Below are 18368 nucleotides of genomic sequence, written 5' to 3'. Positions count from 1 at the left end.
GCATTTTTTTTTTTTTTTTTCAAAATCTCACTGTGTTGCCCAGTAGCTGGAACCCCAGGCAGGTGCCATCATGTCTGGCTAATTAAAAAAAAATTTTTTTTGTAGAGACAATATCTTGCCATGTTGCCCAAGCTGGTCTTAAACTCCTGGGCTCAAGTGGTCCTCCCATCCTGGCCTCACCAAACTGCTCAGATTACAGGCATGACTCATGGTGCCCACTGAAGCTGATGTTTTTAAGAGTATGGGACAATTATTTTGCACACTATTCTTCACATTGGGGTTTGTCTGATGTTTTCTCCTGATTAGATTCAAGTTACATATTTTTGGCAGGAATACCACAGAAGTGATGCTATGGTCTTCTCAGTACACCATCTTAGATGGCATTTGTTGTTAATTTGTCCTATTATTGGTGATGATAACCTTGACCATTTGGCTAAGTTCTTGCTTGTTATGTTTCTCCACTTTAATATTATTTTACCCATTATAATTAATAAATGCCTCATGGAAAGATATTTTGAGACTATGTAACTATCCAGTTATTCCTCAAACACTTTCACACTAGTTTTTGTATCCATTGATGAGTCCTGCCTGAATCAATTAGAATGAACATTTTTAAATTTTATTTATACATAATATTTGTACATATTTATAGTATACATGTGTAATATTTTGATACATGCATAGAATGTATAATGATCAATTCAAGGTATTTAGGATATCCACCACCTTGAACATTTATCATTCTTTTGTGTTAGAAACATTTCAAATCTTCTTTTCTAAATATTTTGAAACATACAGTATATTGTTGTTAATTATAGTCAAACTACCATACTATCAAACACTGAACATGTTTCTTCTAACTGCAGGTTTGTAACCATTAACCTAGAATGAGCATTTTAAAATTATTTTTGTTTCTAAAATGTCATGCTATAATAAGTGTCAGCACTGTTCCAGAATTTTTATTATAGACTCACTTTTATAAAACTATTTATTATCAATTGCATCCTAGATAGAATACAATTTCAATATGCCTAATAATGAGCTAAAGACTGTAAATGGGCATGCACAATCTGGCTGCGGAGATGAAAACGTTCTAAATGTGACTTACGGTAATGGTTGTACCACTTGATAAAGTTATTACAATTATAGAATTTTATACAAGAAATGGGTAAATTTTATAATATATAAGATATATTTTGTTAAAGGTATAAAATAGAGAAAAATTGAGTTGAAAATAACAGAATCATTTATGTGAAAACATAAAAGCAAAGGCCAGTGAATGTCATTATTTACACAGATAGAAAATAATTTATACTTAACCATGGTTTCTTTTTTTTTTTTTTTTTTTTTTTTTTGAGACGGAGTTTTGCTCTTGTTACCCAGGCTGGAGTGCAATGGCGCGATCTCGGCTCACCGCAACCTCCACCTCCTGGGTTCAGGCAATCCTCCTGCCTCAGCCTCCTGAGTAGCTGGGATTACAGGCACGTGCCACCATGCCCAGCTATTTTTTTGTATTTTTAGTAGAGACGGGGTTTCACCATGTTGACCAGGATGGTCTCGATCTCTCGACCTCGTGATCCACCCGCCTTGGCCTCCCAAAGTGCTGGGATTACAGGCTTGAGCCACTGCGCCCGGCCAACCATGGTTTCTTAACTTTCTTTTATATCATAGAGCCCTTGACAGTCTGGTAAAGCCAATGTGCCCCTATTAAGAAAATGTTCAAAATATATATGTGAAATATATAAGAAATATATAAAATTACAAGGAAAATCAATTGAAAAAAAACTACAATTTTTTTTTTTTTTTGAGACAGAGTTTCACTCTTGTTGCCCAGGCTGGAGTGCAGTGGTGTGATCTTGGCTCACTGCAACCTTCGCCTCCTGGGTTCAAGAATTCTCCTGTTGCAGCCTCCCCAGTAGCTGGGATTATAAGCATGTGCCACCATGCCCAGCTAATTTTAATTTTTTTATTTTTTAGAGATGGGGTTTCACCATGTTGGTCAGGCTGGTCTCGAATTTCTGACCCTGTGATCTGCTCACTCTAGCCTCCCAGAGTGCTGGGATTACAGGTATGAGCTGCCATGCCCGGTCAATTTTTGTATTTTTAGTAAAGATGGGTTTTCACCATGTTGGCCAGGCTGGTCTTGAACTCCTGACCTCAGGTGATCCACCCACCTGGGCCTCCCAAAATACTGGGATTACAGGTGTAAGCCACCACGCCCGGCCCTAAAATATTTTTATAAGATAGCAAAGTATGAGCTTTTAAAATGTATTAAATAACAATGGTTTAAAATATTGGCAAGTCAAAGTTAGATTTTATTTTTACAACATTCATCAGTGTGAGGCTGTTGTTGCTAAGCATAAATAAGAATAGGCTTTGAAAAAAAAAAAGAATAGACTTTGATAAGGCAATGTGCATGTCATATAAAAAGCCAGTTGACTTCTAGCTTTTGCTTTTGGTATTTTTAGTTCAATTATTGATCATCTTTTTTATTTTTTTGAGATGGGGTCTTTCTCTGTCACCAAAACTGGAGTATACTGATGTTATCATGGCTCACTGCAACCTCTGCCTCTTGGGATCAAGCCATCCTCCTACTCAGCCTCCCGAATATCTGGGACTATAGGTGTGTGCCACTAAGCCTGGCTAATTTTTATATTTTTTGTAGAGATGGGATTTTGCCATGTTGGTCAGGCTGATCTCAAACTCCTGGCCTCAAGCAATCCACCCAGTTTGGCCTTCCAAAGCACTGGGATTACAGGCATCAGCTACCATATCTGGCCTCTTGATTCTTAAAAATATATTACCATAAATGTAATTAAAGTTTCCATAGTTTGCTTAACAAGAATGGACAGGTTCCCTCAAGAAATAGTCTTAGTCAGTTTGGACTGCTATAGCAAATTACCATAGACAAAGTGATGTTAACAACAGAAACATATTTCTCCCAGTTCAGGAGGCTGGAAGTCCAAGACCAGGGTGCCAGCATGGTCAGGTTCTGGTGAGGGTCCTTGTCTGGAGTGCAGACCAGTGACTTCTTCATGTATTCTCATATGGTGGAGAACAGAGAGAGAGGAAGAATATTCTCGTCTGTATTTTTATAAGGCCACTACTCCCATTAGTGAGGGCTCCACCCTCATGACCTAGTTCCTCCCTAAAGCCCCACCTCCTAAAACCATCACAATGGGGGTTATTATTTCAATATACAAATTTTTTGGGTGGGACACAAACATTCAGTCCATTGTAAAAATGAAAATTCTCCAAATGCGTTGAGTTAAACTTCTATTATGAGGTTATACAGCTTCAGCATTGCAGGCCCAGCATTGCACTCTGGTTGGCCAGCTCCAGTGCATGACAAGAAGGCCGAGATCTAATGCACTGGTACCTTCGCTGTCATAGAAAAGTCTGTAATATCTGCTGGGCACGGTGGCTCAAGCCTGTAATCCCAGCACTTTGGGAGGCAGAGGCGGGTGGATCACGAGGTCGAGAGTTCGAGACCATCCTGGTCGACATGGTGAAACCCCGTCTCTACTAAAAATACAAAAAATCAGCTAGGCATGGTGGCGTGCGCCTGTAATCCCAGCTACTCAGGAGGCTGAGGCAGGAGAATTGCCTGAACCCAGGAGGCGGAGGTTGCGGTGAGCCGAGATCGCGCCATTGCACTCCAGCCTGGGTAACCAGAGCGAAACTCCGTCTCAAAAAAAAAAAAAAAAAGAAAGAAAAAAGAAAAATCTGTAATATCTATTGGTGGCAAGGTCACAGCGACTAGGATTCTTGCCAGCATTCATACCTGAAGGATTTTCTACATTTCAGTTAAATGTTACTGAAAATAAAGATGTAATTTTTTTCCTCGTTCAATTTCAAGGACCCTCTGAATTCTATCCATGCAGACCTTTGGACATCCAAGGACTCCAGGTTAAGAATTCCTGATATAAACAGATAAATTATGACTCTCATATTTTGGCTATTTGGTATAGTTATAGAATCCTTAAAGACAGCAAAAAATATACCTATAAAGTCAGGACATTTTAAGAAAAAAGAAAAACTCCTAGTTTTGTCTATGCCAATTCTAAAGCTTTGAAAATAGAATCCCCACTCAGTTTTTTTCAAGATACTACTGCATAAAATGTGGTCAAAATACTTAATGCTGTTTAAAAAAAAATTGGTGATGAGATATCTCTTTCAGCTCTTCTACTTCTAGGCATTATTCCAGCCCTAGGGTTTTTCTGCCTTGTCACTTAGGATAGAAAGAAATTGATCTCTTGTTTCTTATTCTTATGTCCAGTTTGGGGCTCTATTATTATTATTTTTTGCATTTTCATATAAACTTTGATGCTGAATTCTTAAACTCATTGTAGGAAGAAGTCATCCAGTTACCTGTTTGTGAGCAGTTAATTATTTTCCTATCACAACATTTAGTCCCAAATATGTTATCTAGTCCTTCAGTTCTCTGAAACATTAGAGAGAAGATTTCTGTTACCTATACATTGATCAATAGTTTCTGGAAGTAAACAGGAATTACAATATAATAAAAATTACATTGCTGGAAATGAGATTTGTGCTTTAATCCAAATTATGCCAAACTGGGTACTTCTAGGGCTGCTTCTGAGCCTCAGTTGTCCTTACGTGAAAAAGGAGTGATAACTTCTTATACAATCTCTATGGTACTTTCTACCTGTAAAATTTAGTAAGTCATTATAATATCTAGCACAGTCATATAGTGCAGTGGTCCTCAACCTTATTGACATCAGGAAGCAGTTTTGTGGAAGACAATTTTTCCACAGGCCAAGGTAGTGGGGATGGTTGCAGGATGATTCAAGAGCATTACATTTATTGTGCACTTTATTTCTATTATTATTACATTGTAATATGAAACAGTTATACAATTTACTATAATGTAGAATCAGTGGGTGCCCTCAGCTTGTTTTCCTGCACCTAGATGGTTCTGTCTGGGGGTGATGGGAGACAGTGACAGATTACCAGGCACTGGATTCTCATAAGGAGTGTGCAACCTAGATCCCTTGCATGAGCAATTCCCAATAAGGTTTGCACTCCTAAGAGAATCTAATCTGCTGCTGATCTGACAGGAGGCAGAACTCAGGCTAGGTAATGAGTGATGGGGAGTGGCTGTAAATAAAGATGAAGCCCACCACTCACCTCCTGATGTGCAGCCCAGTACTGGTCCATGGCCTGGGAACTGGAGACCCCCTGATCTAGTGGACACTGTTGGTGTCCACTCCCCTGGCCTTGGCTCATTCCTTAGCTGTTATCAGTGTTTGCTGTTAACAATTCACAACTGTCTCAATCTCAGGAGAATTTGTCTCTTCTCAGTATAACAGGAAACCAGAGCAGCCACACATTTAAGGATTACAACTCCATCCAATAATTGACTGACATGAGGCACAAAAGGTGACCCTCTTCCCTGAAGGTGGTCACCCTGAAGGTGACCCTCTTCCCTGAAAGGTCTTTCATGGGACCAGCCTGAAAGCTGTTTCTTAATGAGACTACATTCTTGCTAAGCTTTTTTGTCCTGCACTCTCCTGACTCCCACCCCAACTTCTCCTGAGACTGTTTTTTCCAATTAATCATTTAAATAAGAATCCCCATTTTGGGTTGGGTACAGTGGCTTACACCTGTAATCCTAGCACTTTGGGAGGCCAAGGCAGGCAGTTCACTTGAGCCCAGGAATTCGAGACAAGCCTGGCCAATGTAGTGAAACCCTGTTCTACCAAAATAACAAAAATTAGCCAGGCATGGTAGAACATGTCTGTAATTCCAGCAACTTGGGAGACTGAGGCAGGAGAATTGCTTGAACCTGGAAGGCAGAGGTTGCAGTGAGCTGAGATTAAGCCACTGTACTCCAGCCTGGGCAACAGAGCAAGACTCAATCTCAAAAAGAAAAAAAAAAAGAATCCCCATCTCACGCTCTGCTATTAGGGAACTTAATGTTGATAATATCTTCCCACAGGCATTTATCGAATGTTTGTGGACTAACTGACTGAATGAATGAATAAGGTTAATCTTGTTTAAATTAATTGTAAAAGGTAGAGAGACAATCTAAGATTGCTTCATATTCAGCAATAAGTACGTGTTGGGGACATTTCTTAGCAAGTACTATAAATAAACATGTCTGTAAATCTGCCTCTGTCCCTTTATGATAAAATTAATTAGTTCATTTACAGAAGAAGCTTCACCCAAATGTTTATTTAATATTCAGCAGAGAATGGGCTAACTCTAATCACTGGCTCAAGTAATAAAAGTAATGAACTCAATATTTAGGGAGGAAAGCAAAGCTGACTGCTCATATTCCCAGAGTTTAGCACCTTTGATTAATTATTTATTCCTAATATAAGGGGGTACATTATCAACTTATTAGCAATACAGTATTAAGAATGTATGAGAAGACAATACAGTAAGTGCCCAAAAGTGAGGCTAACTTTCAATTATTCAGTGATAGAGATGAGTAATGTAGATGAGTGGGTTGGAACGGATTATACAGCTTGTTCCAATCCACAGAGAACAGAAAAAACTCTCATTTACTAACATATCTTCTTTTAAGTAATACCCCAGGTTTTTTCTTTTTTTCTTTTTTTTGTTTTAAGTGGATAAAAGCAGCTGTGTAAGCTTTAAAACTTCTTACTGGAGAAAAATTCTCTGTAATTACTCCTCAGAACAATAACAAATACCAGAGCCATTCCTGTTTTACAAGAACAGAAAAATCCTGGCTACCACAGATAGGAAGATAGCTCCATTGGTGCTTGGGCCCTGTTCTCCATTCAGTTCTAGTTATCAGCCCTCTGACCCCAAATTATTATTTTTCAATGGGTGTTCAGTTGGTAATAACCACCTGTTTGGAAATTACTGGGACATTCTCAGTTAAAGGCAGTATAAGTTTCACTGCTTTTGCTTTTGTATTTCTTGTGATAGCGCAGTTGAACTTAAAAAAAAAAAAATCTTGTTTTTCATTAACACTTTTTCTGTGAATAAACTATATATACATGTTATTGAGAGAGTTTATGTATTAGAGTTCAAACAAACACTATCAGATGTATTTTAGCCAACCCAAAGGAAAAAAAATCTTCAATTTTCTTATCTGTTTATTAGAAAATATAAGATCTACAAAAGTGGTCTTCAACCCCAATAAGTATGAATATGCTAAATGTGAGTGAAACAATCATTTCTTAAAACATTTGTGTTTTTCACAGTGTGTAGCATATAGTAGGCATTTTCAACATAGGTTGAGAAAAATGTCAAAAACCCCTTGTACTAGTTTGCTATGGCTGTCATAACAAAGTAATACAGACTGATGCTTAAACAAGAGAAATGTATTTCTCACAGTTCTGGAGGCTAGAAGTCCAAGATCAAGGTGCCCACACGATTGGCTGGTTTCTTCTGTGGCCTCTCCTTGGGTTGCAGATGGTCACTTTCTCACTATGTCCTCACCTGGTCTTTCGTCTCTGGTGTATGTGCACATGTTTGTCTCCTAACTTCCTTTTCAAAAATATAAGAACATTATTCCTATTGGATTAGGGCTCATCCATGTGACCTTATTTCACTTACCTCTTTAAAGACCTTATTGCTACAGCCACATTCTAAGATACTGGGGCTTAGGGCTTCAACATATGAATTTTAGGGGCAGACACATTCAGTACATAATATTTCTTTATATTGGTCTTATAGTTTTGACTTTTATCAAGTTTATATGCCAAAAGAAAATAAAAATAAGTATAAATTATTTTAAAATAAGAGATAGGAATTATAAAATCATCCTTTTTCTAGGTATTGTTTGGAAAATTGTATATACTAAATACAATTCAGTAGTTGTTATAAGCTATATTAGCATTCCATCTGGGTAAAGCAAATATTAATGAGGCTGATGAGATAAACTGAGCTTTCATTTCCTAAATTCCTCATAAAAATAGAATATAGAACTCTCCGATTAAAATAATCTGGGCTTTTTCTCTTTTAGAATGGAAACATTTAATAATGTTTGAAACAGGTATTTAGAATGGCAATACATAATGTTTCATAAACAAGTAAGATAATTATATTTTCAGCATATAGATTTACAAATATAATAAATCATATTTCAGCCTAAATATTAAGCATTACTATTAAATAATAATAAATATTAAATATAAAATAAAATAATAAATATTGAATTATAAAATTGCATTGTGATATTAGTGAGAAAAATCCTGGAAGTGTTTTCACAGGACTAAGTTTTATTGTTGTAATTATAACAAAAGCCATTTCATTTATATGAGAAACTTTCACCTTATAACTAGTGAAAAAATAAAATGTTAGGATGAACTATGTAGAAAGTTTGGTGTTCTTTTGTAAACAAAAAAGATTAGGATCATCAGAAGTTAATGTCATAATATTCTGGGAAAAAGGAAAGAAAGGAAGTATTGTCTACTTTATGTATTATGTATGCAAATATGTGATCTGTGTCACCTATCGGAAAAAGATTTTATATCAACTTTATAAATATGAATACCTTACCCATAGTTTTGGATTATTACACCAGGTGAAGAGGCTCAGCCAGTTGATATTTTTCCTGAAAGTAAGGGAAATATGGAAAGGATAATTGAAGAAGGACATAGATATCAATTACAGCCTCATGGCCTATTCCAGAAACAAGGACTGCAGAGGCTTTGCATATTTTCTGTTTGCTTGGTATGCGTATGTATTTATTTGTATATATTAGTGATTTTCTTCTCTTTCTTTCATTTAATATTTTACATACAAGTTTCTGAAGGTTACATTTACAATTTAGCCTTCAGATAAAAGAGTATTTGGTGGGACTTTGAATGACAATAACCCTTAGAATAGTGTGTCCTGTCATTTTGGGAAGGTTAGAACTTCACATGTATGAAGGATAGCTACATCTGGTTAGGTGGAAAACTTGAGTAGTTTTGTTGTTGAGTAGAAGTCTAAATGTGTGTAGAAAAGTGTGTGTGGAAGCTAAGAGGCCAAAAAGTGGGCTGCACAGTTATCAGTTTATTATCTCTCAGCACCAAATGCACCATTCTTTGCCCTGTTTTATGGTACTGCTGCTGGACTCAACAGTTCCCACTTGCCTGCTAGAGGAATTTAGACTGTGCCAGTAGGGGACACTGGTGTAACCATGCCAGGCAATAGCAGCAGGAAGACTCTTCCCTTCCAGATTCCAGTCCTTAAATAGTATTATTCCAAACAGGAGACCAGTAGCCAGCCGTGCAGATGAGCTCTAGTTGTACCCTGAGGCCAAGATCTCTTTACCAGAAGCCACTTCTGAGCAGCACTATTGTGCTCACTCCTTTTGGCAACTGGAGTCTTTTTTTTTTTTTTTTTTTGAGACAGAGTCTCGTTCTGTCTCCCAACCTGGAGTGCAATGGTGTGATCTCAGCTCACTGCAACCTCTTCCTCCTGGGAACAAATGATTCTCCCACCTCAGCTTTCTGAATAGCTGTGATCACAGGCACCCACCACCACACCTGGCTAATTTTTTTTTTTTTTTTTTTTTAGTAGAGACAGGGTTTCATCATGTTGGTCGGGTTTGTCTCAAACTCCTGACCTGAGGTGATCCGCCCATCTCTGCCTCCCAAAGTGCTGGGATTACAGGCGAGAGCCACCACATCTGGCCTGTAAACCTCTTCTATAGAGTCGAGTCAACTTCCACTCTGGCAACCTCATTCACCACCAGCAGGCTGTGCCTTAGGATGCAGTTCCCCCTCTGAAGAATCAGAATCTCAGCCTGGGCTCAGGAGGCAGCCTTCTCTTGGCACTCAGTTCCTTTGTTGTCTGTGTTTTCACAGGCAAGAGGTTGGTAGTAGCTGCTATTGTACACCTGATACTTCTGTATTCCTTTTGCCCATGTTCACAGATTGCCACATTGGACTAACAATTTTTTATATTAACCTTAGCTTTTAAATAACTGCTGTGGTTCTGTCTCCTGCTTGGACCCTGACTCATAAATCCTATGAAAAGGAAATCATGTACTTTTTTTTCCCAAGTAAATTGTCTTTTGCTCATTTGATTTATTAGGATAAAAATACAGGTCCTAAATCAGATTGCATTTTGTTTTATAGTGTATAGTTTTTTTCTCTTAAGCTTCTGTCTCCAGAAGAAGAAGAGGATATGCTATGGAACCTGACTTTATCTATTATGAAATACACAATAGGAACCTTAATACTTGAATTAGCATTAAGATTTTATGAAATGTTATTGTAAATAATTGGCAAAGTCATAATACAATAGCTGGAGTGAAAATTGATGATGGTTCATAAATTTTACTGGTTGGTCAATAAAATTTGATGCAGTAAGTTCACTAAATTTTCATACAAATGAATCAGCAGCAAGTTCACTGAATTTTCTCTTTTTAGGTCTTTTATTTTAAGAACTATAAAATACACTGTAACTCTCAGTGGTTAGGAGAAAACTGGCATTCTTTTGTGCAGCAGATCTTTTTAGCAAAAGGATTTGTGATTGATTCCTGCCTAAATGTAAGGCAAAGATTTTGGACAGCCTTTAAAAAAAAATTTTTTTTTTTAACATATAACAGGGCAGAAACTGGCATTGGAATTACACCGAGCTCCCTAATTCTATTAAAACAAGTTGCAAACTATAGCTGATAATCTAGGGAAGCAGTTGTTTAACTTCAGTGTGCACTAGAATCACCTAGTGAGCTTATCAAGTCACAGATTTCTAGTTTAAAGCCTGTTTCTAATTCAGTAGAATTTTCATTACTAACAAATTTTCAAGTAATGCTTGTCCAGGGACCAAATTTTAAGAACCAGTGTTTTAGAGCAAGAGTTGATCTCCCATTTTCACCCTTACCTCCTATTTGATCCCAAACTGTTTGCATGTGCTATTATTTTCCTGGGATCTATATTTTTGGTAGCACATTCTGTCTTCAATGCCTGCAACTCTTTTTCTAGTATTTTTGAAACTTGGCAATTTTTTTCTTTTTCTTTTCTTAATCATCTGGCCTAAACATCTCTATTGCTATAGGTTTTCTGTTGCCTGCTTCAATCCCCAATGTCATGTTGCACTAACTTTCACTGCAGCCCTTTAGTCAATGTCCCTCTTCACCTTCTCTCCTCCCTACCATTCCCTCTGCAAGCACACAGACACACTGTCTAATGCCAGTAATGAATGGTAGAAGCTGGATTTGGAGTGATTAGGATGTGTTGATCTTTTCAAATTAATACACTCTGGGAACTAGAAGACCTTGAAGCATTCTTTAATAATCCAATTTAGAATCCTCCTTGGGAAACGTCTGAAATGATCTTCTTATCTCTTTGGAATGTTAGATAATCTTTATTTTATTCCTGCTCTGCATCCATCTTTCATGGCCCCTCAAGCACACTGACACACACACACAAGTTCTTATTAACATCACTTTGTTGTCCTTACCCTGCTTAATCTATCCTGAAATGTTCTATTCATCTCTGAGATTCTTCTTAAGCATTGCCATTTCTAAGAATCCCTTCTAGATGCCCTTGTCCCACTGGTATAGCTAATATGCATCTGGCAACTGATATGGACTTTATGCAAGTTAGCAGACTTCACTTAGATTACTGATATGCTCTTTGCAACCTGTGTTTTGTGACTTTCTACTCTTGACTAATATTAATTTTAAGATTGTTCATTAAAAGATTGTTCTTTTTTGGAACACATGAGAATAAGTAAAAAGGAATATCCTTTCTCTGTGTCAGCATACCACTGACTCTCATTTGGGAACCATCCTGCCAAGTTCAGGTTTTTGCCATGAGACTCACACTTGTTAAAAACTGGTTTGCAATATTTCTTCCTTGTTTAGACTTGACACTTTTTTTCTTGACCACGATGGTTCTGCTGCTTTTCCTCACTTTCTGTTTATGACTTCATCTTTGCCTCTTGGCCCAGTGACTGACATTGCTCTTCTAGTACTAACTAGAGCAAGGGTCCCCAAACTATGGCCTGTGGGCCACATGCGGCCCCCTGAGGCCATTTATCCGGCCCCTGCCACACTTCAGGAAGGGGCACCTCTTTCATTGGTGGTCAGTGAGAGGAGCACAGGATGCATCCACATCCTGTGCTCCTGGAGTACTGTATGTGGTGGTGCCACAAAGCGTGGCATCGCTCACGTACAGTACTACTTCCAGTGACGCGGGACGCATGTGTCACGGCTCTGGAAGCGCATCATATGATGCACATTCGGTCTGTGGCTGCAGCGCCCCACATCACAAGAAGCAGTGTGAAATAACAGCAGAAGTAGGAAGAAAGGCAAAGCACTATAACCATTACTACACAGTACAATGGCACCCATACTCCCCCAAATGTACAACAACATAATGGCCCGATAACCTCCCTTTGCCCAAAAGTCTCCCCCCACATTACTACACACTGTGTTTCCCCTATTATAAGACCCTGTCTTATATTAATTTTACTCCCAAAAGATGGGGGCTGTCTTATTTTTAGGAGGTGTCTTATAATAGGGGAAACATGCAGCAGTGGGCTTCCCACAGAAAAGGCCCACTGCTGCTGCAGATGTCCAGGATGCTGTATGCACAGTGTCACAGCCTGATCACCGCCATCCCTGTATACAGCACTGGAGGCGGTGCTGGGCCTGTGACACTGTATACCGCTGTCTGGGATAGTGGAGGCAGCAGCGCTGGCTGTGAAGGGTGTCACACCTTGCATAGTCTAGCCCTCCAACGGTCTGAGGGACAGTGAACTGGCCCCCTGTGTAAAAAGTTTGGGGACCCCTGAACTAGAGAATTATATCTGCCAATATGTACCCACACTGAGTAAGCCCTATTCCTGGGACCATAGTCTAGGGTGACAAATTAGTCTCACAGAAATTGGCTTAAAGAGCATTACCAGTCAGTACTCTAACATGTATGTTTTATACATTTGATTGTGTAACTTCCAGTGATATATTTTCAACAAAGAATAACGAGATATGAGAATTAAGGCATTTTCTCAACAAGTTCCATGAGAGAATTAGGCCTTATTGCATGAATGCATCCATGATATACAAAGAATTAATTTCTATCCTATATGTCTGCTATATGTCTGGAGTGGTATTAGTTATGTAACCATCTTGGGCTAATAGAAAAATTTGTTACCCAAATCATTTTTTATGTTGTGTAGCTCAGATGAACAGAGAATGTAGCTTCTCGAGTACCCCAGAGGACATGTGTTTAGGTGGTGCTACAGTCTGAAGGTTTGCGTCCCCTAAAATTCATATGTTGAACACTAATCACAAGGGTGATGATTATAAGAGGGTAGGGCTTTTAGGAAGTTATTAATGCCTTTATAAAAGATACCTCAGAAACCTGCCTTGCACCGTCCCTCATGCAAGGACACAGAGAAGATGCCATCTATGACCCAGAAAGTGAGCTGGCACCTGAGTCTTGGTCTTCCCAGCCTCCAAAACCATGAGAAATAAATTGCTGTTGCTTTTGAGTCACTCAGTCTAAGGTATCTTGTTATAGCAGTCCAAATGGACGACGACAGTTTGTAGTAATAGTTTTGTAATTGTCCATAGCAAGGTTGTGTCATACCTAAGAAAGTTCCCAATTGGAGCAGAGGAATATTTAAGCTTAAGCTTTAGGATCCCTCACTGCATAAGCCTTTCCCAAGGCCTTGGGAGAGGTCACGGAAATGTTGAACTTGTCAGTTTTTATTTCTTGTCAAGTAGGGCTCTCCTAAGTAGGGCTCTCCCAACAAACTGTATGAGGCCTTATATGGCATCTAAACCGGTCTTAAGCAAACTATGTTATCTGGATAATCATCCTGGTTCTAGGTTCAGTTTTTTAATGTCATAGACACAATCTTGCTACATGGTCCATAATAATGATTGCCCTTATCCATGTACCTTGGCACTGCAATGATTTCTCATTGGTAGTATGCGACAATGACCAGTCTGCAAAGATGCTCAAGGGGTGGCTGGCTGGGACCAACCACATGCACATGCCAGACTTGAGAATGCATATTTGATTTCTCTCTTTAAGTTCATCTCCCTCCCTCCCTCTTAACTACCTTTTTTCCTTTCTTCCTGTTTTCAAATGTAACAGAAAAGGAAGATGAGAGGAAAAGAGGGAATGAAGGAGGCAAGCAGGAAGAAAAACAATTTGCTATGTATAGTATTTAAAAATTAACCTCAGTTTATTATTTAGGCAGGTGGTATCCTAGGACTCCTAGGACTACCTTAGTTATGTGCTTTTTATTTTCACTATGTATATGTGTGTGTGTGTGTTTGTGCATTTGTATACATAAGAAAACTATGAAGTTTTAAATGTGAGATTACAAAAAAGTACACTTTGAATCATATTGTTTCTTTTGATATTTCCCCATTCACTCTCACATTCACATGTAGGCTAAACCTATAACACTTAAGCATAGAGCATATACTTAGCATTTACTCAGTATTAGTGTGATTACTGTGCCATTTGAATTTTATAATGAGAAATGTATTTCTGTAGTTTTTAACTCTCTTGAATTATATAAAAGTCTTATACTTTTTCCTTTGAACTTTACAAATTTCCTGAATTTAAAAATATAAACTTCAAAATGAAATGACAAAAATGTAAGCTCCTTAATGCTGTCTCTCTTATATCATCGGCCATTCTCACCTTCAGACTTTATATTCCAACACAAGTGGGATGCTTATACTTCTCTAGCCCAGTTGTTTCCTAGGGATGAGTTGAGTGCATAGCAAAGGCACATCTTCCATATCCCATCCATCTATGTTCTCCACTGTATAGGGGGTTAAATTGCTAACTGGCATGCCAAGAATTGTAACTTGTGAAATATTGGCAAGGGGGTTTTCAATTCTAAAAGGTGGGGGATATTTAACTATGATAACATCTTTAAACTATAACAATAAAATAAAACAAAGAAACAAATATACTAGGATTAAATTCTTAAGTAAAACAAGTCAAATTCTGCTTGTTCTTACTTATAAGTGGGAACTAAATAATGTATACTCATGGACATAGAGTGTGGAGTAAGAGATCATAGAGATCTGGAAGGGTGGGAGAGTGGAAGAGAGGTGATGGGTGAGAAATTACTTAGTGGACACAATGTACATTTTTCAGGTGATCATTACACTAAAAGCCCAGATTTCACCACTACGCAATAGATCCGAGTAATGAACCTGCACTTGTACCCCTTAAAATTTATACAAATTTTACAAAAAGATTTTTTTAATATTACTTACTGTTGCATAATAGTGCAAAGATTGAATGCTTCAACTTTGCTTGCACTGGCAATCCTACTCATTCCAGAAAAGATATTGTACGTAAAGCTAGGAATAAACAGGTTCTAAACAAGACTCCTAGGATTGTGGCTCTTTATCTTGTTTTGGACTGATAACATTATTGGGAAATATAATCTTGACTGTCCCATAGGAAATAAGATCATCCTGCATTATTTTTTCCCTAATGGAAAGTAAATATTTTATCTGAAGCAGAATAGAAAGTCAAGCTTATATAAATGGTATGCAAAATGAATTTATTGGTTTTAGAGCACTATAGCTTATGTTCAAATAAATAAAAAGAGCCCTATAAGAGAAATGACATTTAAAAGGTCACTAAAGAGAAAAAAAAATGAGTCACACACCACCTCAGCAGAGCTGAAAATTGGGGCAATTCCCCAGAACTCTGTATGTGGGAGGTGGTGGCGGAGAGTGTTACCACGCAGCTAACAAGCCCCTAGTAACAATAGGACAGTGACTCAGGTCAGTGAGTCTTTTCAACAAGAGAGGAAGTGGCTCAGCCACTGCGCAAGACAGACCTGAGATCTGCATCTACATCCATCGTCTTCAAAGGAAGACGATGCTTCTCTCTTATTCTCCTTAAACAACACCCCAGTTGCCACTAATCTTCATATTAAGGCAATTCCACCTGTATAAAAATTTTGGTTGATTAGCTGGAATGAAGCATGACTCTGTGATGTTTGTCCCAGCTCCAGTTGGTCTAGAACTTCATAAAGGGAAATTAATACAGCTAGATCATTTGGGGGAAGAGAAAGAGAGAGATACTAATCATGTTTAACTTGATGGTTGATAAGGTACAAAGAGTTTTGCCTACTTGTCTGTTCTTTTAAAATAGATATGAAAACAAAACAAAACTAAACCCTAAGCAAACTACAGAGTGTCAGATTTACCCAGTTATAAGAGTCATAAACAAGAAACTGAGGAAAATCATTCAGTGTGATAAAGTTTGTGAATCTCAATTATTATTGTGCTTTTAGGTGTCTTGAAACTGAGAAGACTGAGCAAACATCTATTATCTCTGTGACATTGTTGGGACTCAGGACATATCATCCCAAAATATGACTGGAGGAGACAAGAATATGCCATGCCAAAATATGCTTCTTTGGCATATTTTGAGCTGGTTATTTTGAGAATCTGCAGACACAGGAGTAGCTCTGAAAAGCTCCCCTTGTGTTAGAGAAATTTACATCTATAAAACAATCTAAGTTATCAAAAGTATTTGTATCAGGAAAGGGGCTGCTCCAAACAACTTTTATTACTTGAGAGACTTCTATCTGCGTAACAAGACAAACTTCATTTACCGCACATTTTCCCCCATCACCCTCCCGTAACTTGGTGCCTCCTCCCCCAAGAAGCCCCAGGATGCTATATAAGGTTCAAACATCTGGCCTTTCTTGAGTCTCATGTGTTTTGTGGGGTTCCCATGAATATGCACATAACTAAAATGGTTTTTCTTCTGTTAATCTGTCTTATGTCAAGTTAATTTGTAGCCGAGCCAAAGAACCTACAAGAATGGAGGGGAGCCATTTTTCTTTCCTCTACAAAGCTGTCTGAATTATTTCTGAACATAAGGAATCCTACAGCCAGAAAATTGGAAGACAAACTGAAATCTAACTGGATCATTTGGTATTGGTGAGAGCCCAGTACTAAGAAAATAATCTTATTTGGTTAGAAATAATTCTCCAGTCCATTAGAGTATCTAATGCCTCTTGTTACCTAATTTATAGATTTGACTTATATCTAAATGAAAAACATATCATTATTCCATAGCATTAAACAAGCACAGTCCTGAAGCCACTTTGAGAACTAAGAAGTCTGATCCTGTTATTACTGGTATCTTCATAGAAAATGTTTTAGTGTATTAAGTCCTCAGATTTCTCTAAAGAAGGCTGCCAACCATCTTTTCCTAACCTGACCCCAAATATTGATATCCTGGTATATACGTTTCCTTCCACAAGATATTGCATCCATAAAAAACAAAGGCAAACACAGGATAAAATGAAAAATAACAAAGAAGAACTCTTAGAAATTACAAGTATAATAGATAAAAGAAAACCTTTCATAGAAGAGATTAAAGTTAAGAAAATCTCCCAATCAGGAGGAAAAAACAAATAAAAAGGCATTAGTAGAGAAAATATAATAGATTCTAATGATCAAACTGTAAGAACATATGAAGTAAGAGGTGTCCAAAGAAGTAGAAAAAAAATCTTGAAACTGAGGCCATGAGCCTGCAGATTGAAAGGACACTGACATCAGCAGAGTAAATTTTAAAAGATCCATACCAAGGCATACTGTCATGAAATCTCAGAACATTAAAGATGAACAAATCTTTTTTTTTTTTTTTTTTTTTGAGACGGAGTTTCGCTTTTGTTACCCAGGCTGGAGCGCAATGGCACGATCTCGGCTCACCGCAACCTCCGCCTCCTGGGTTCAGGCAATTCTCCTGCCTCAGCCTCCTGAGTAGCTGGGATTACAGGCACGTGCCACCATGCCCAGCTAATGTTTTGTATTTTTAGTAGAGATGGGGTTTCACCATGTTGACCAGGATGGTCTCAATCTCTTGACCTCGTGATCCACCTGCCTCAGCCTCCCAAAGTGCTGGGATTACAGGCTTGAGCCACTGTGCCCGGCCAAGATGAACAAATCTTAAAAGTGACTTTAAAATTATTCCACATGCAAGGGAATAGAAATCCACATGGCATCAGACTTGCTAGCAGCAATTCAATATCCTAGAGGATGCTAGAGGAAAATGAAGCCATACTTCAAATGTTTGTGAGACAATTATTTTCTCCTAGACAAATTAATGGTAAAGTATGAGGGTAAATAAAGACATCCCAAGACACATAATTCAAATATATAACTTTTATAGGAAACAACTGGAGAATATATACCAACAGAAGAGGGAGTATCTATGACAGAGGACTTCAGGATCCACGAGAAGGAAGCAATCCAATGTAGGCAGGAGGCAAAGGACAGTCCTGCGTAATAGCGAAAGAACATCCTGCAAGATTACTGTGTAACAAACCAGAAATCCATAACTCAAGATTGGAGCAGGAGAACTGGGAAGAGCCTCCAGGAAAAAACAGAATTCACAGACTATCTGGTATATCTGAGTACTTGAAAA

The sequence above is a fragment of the Saimiri boliviensis genome, chromosome 16 (assembly GCF_048565385.1).
Source record: "Saimiri boliviensis isolate mSaiBol1 chromosome 16, mSaiBol1.pri, whole genome shotgun sequence".
Lineage (NCBI taxonomy): Eukaryota > Metazoa > Chordata > Mammalia > Primates > Cebidae > Saimiri > Saimiri boliviensis.
This window is presented reverse-complemented; position numbering follows the sequence as displayed.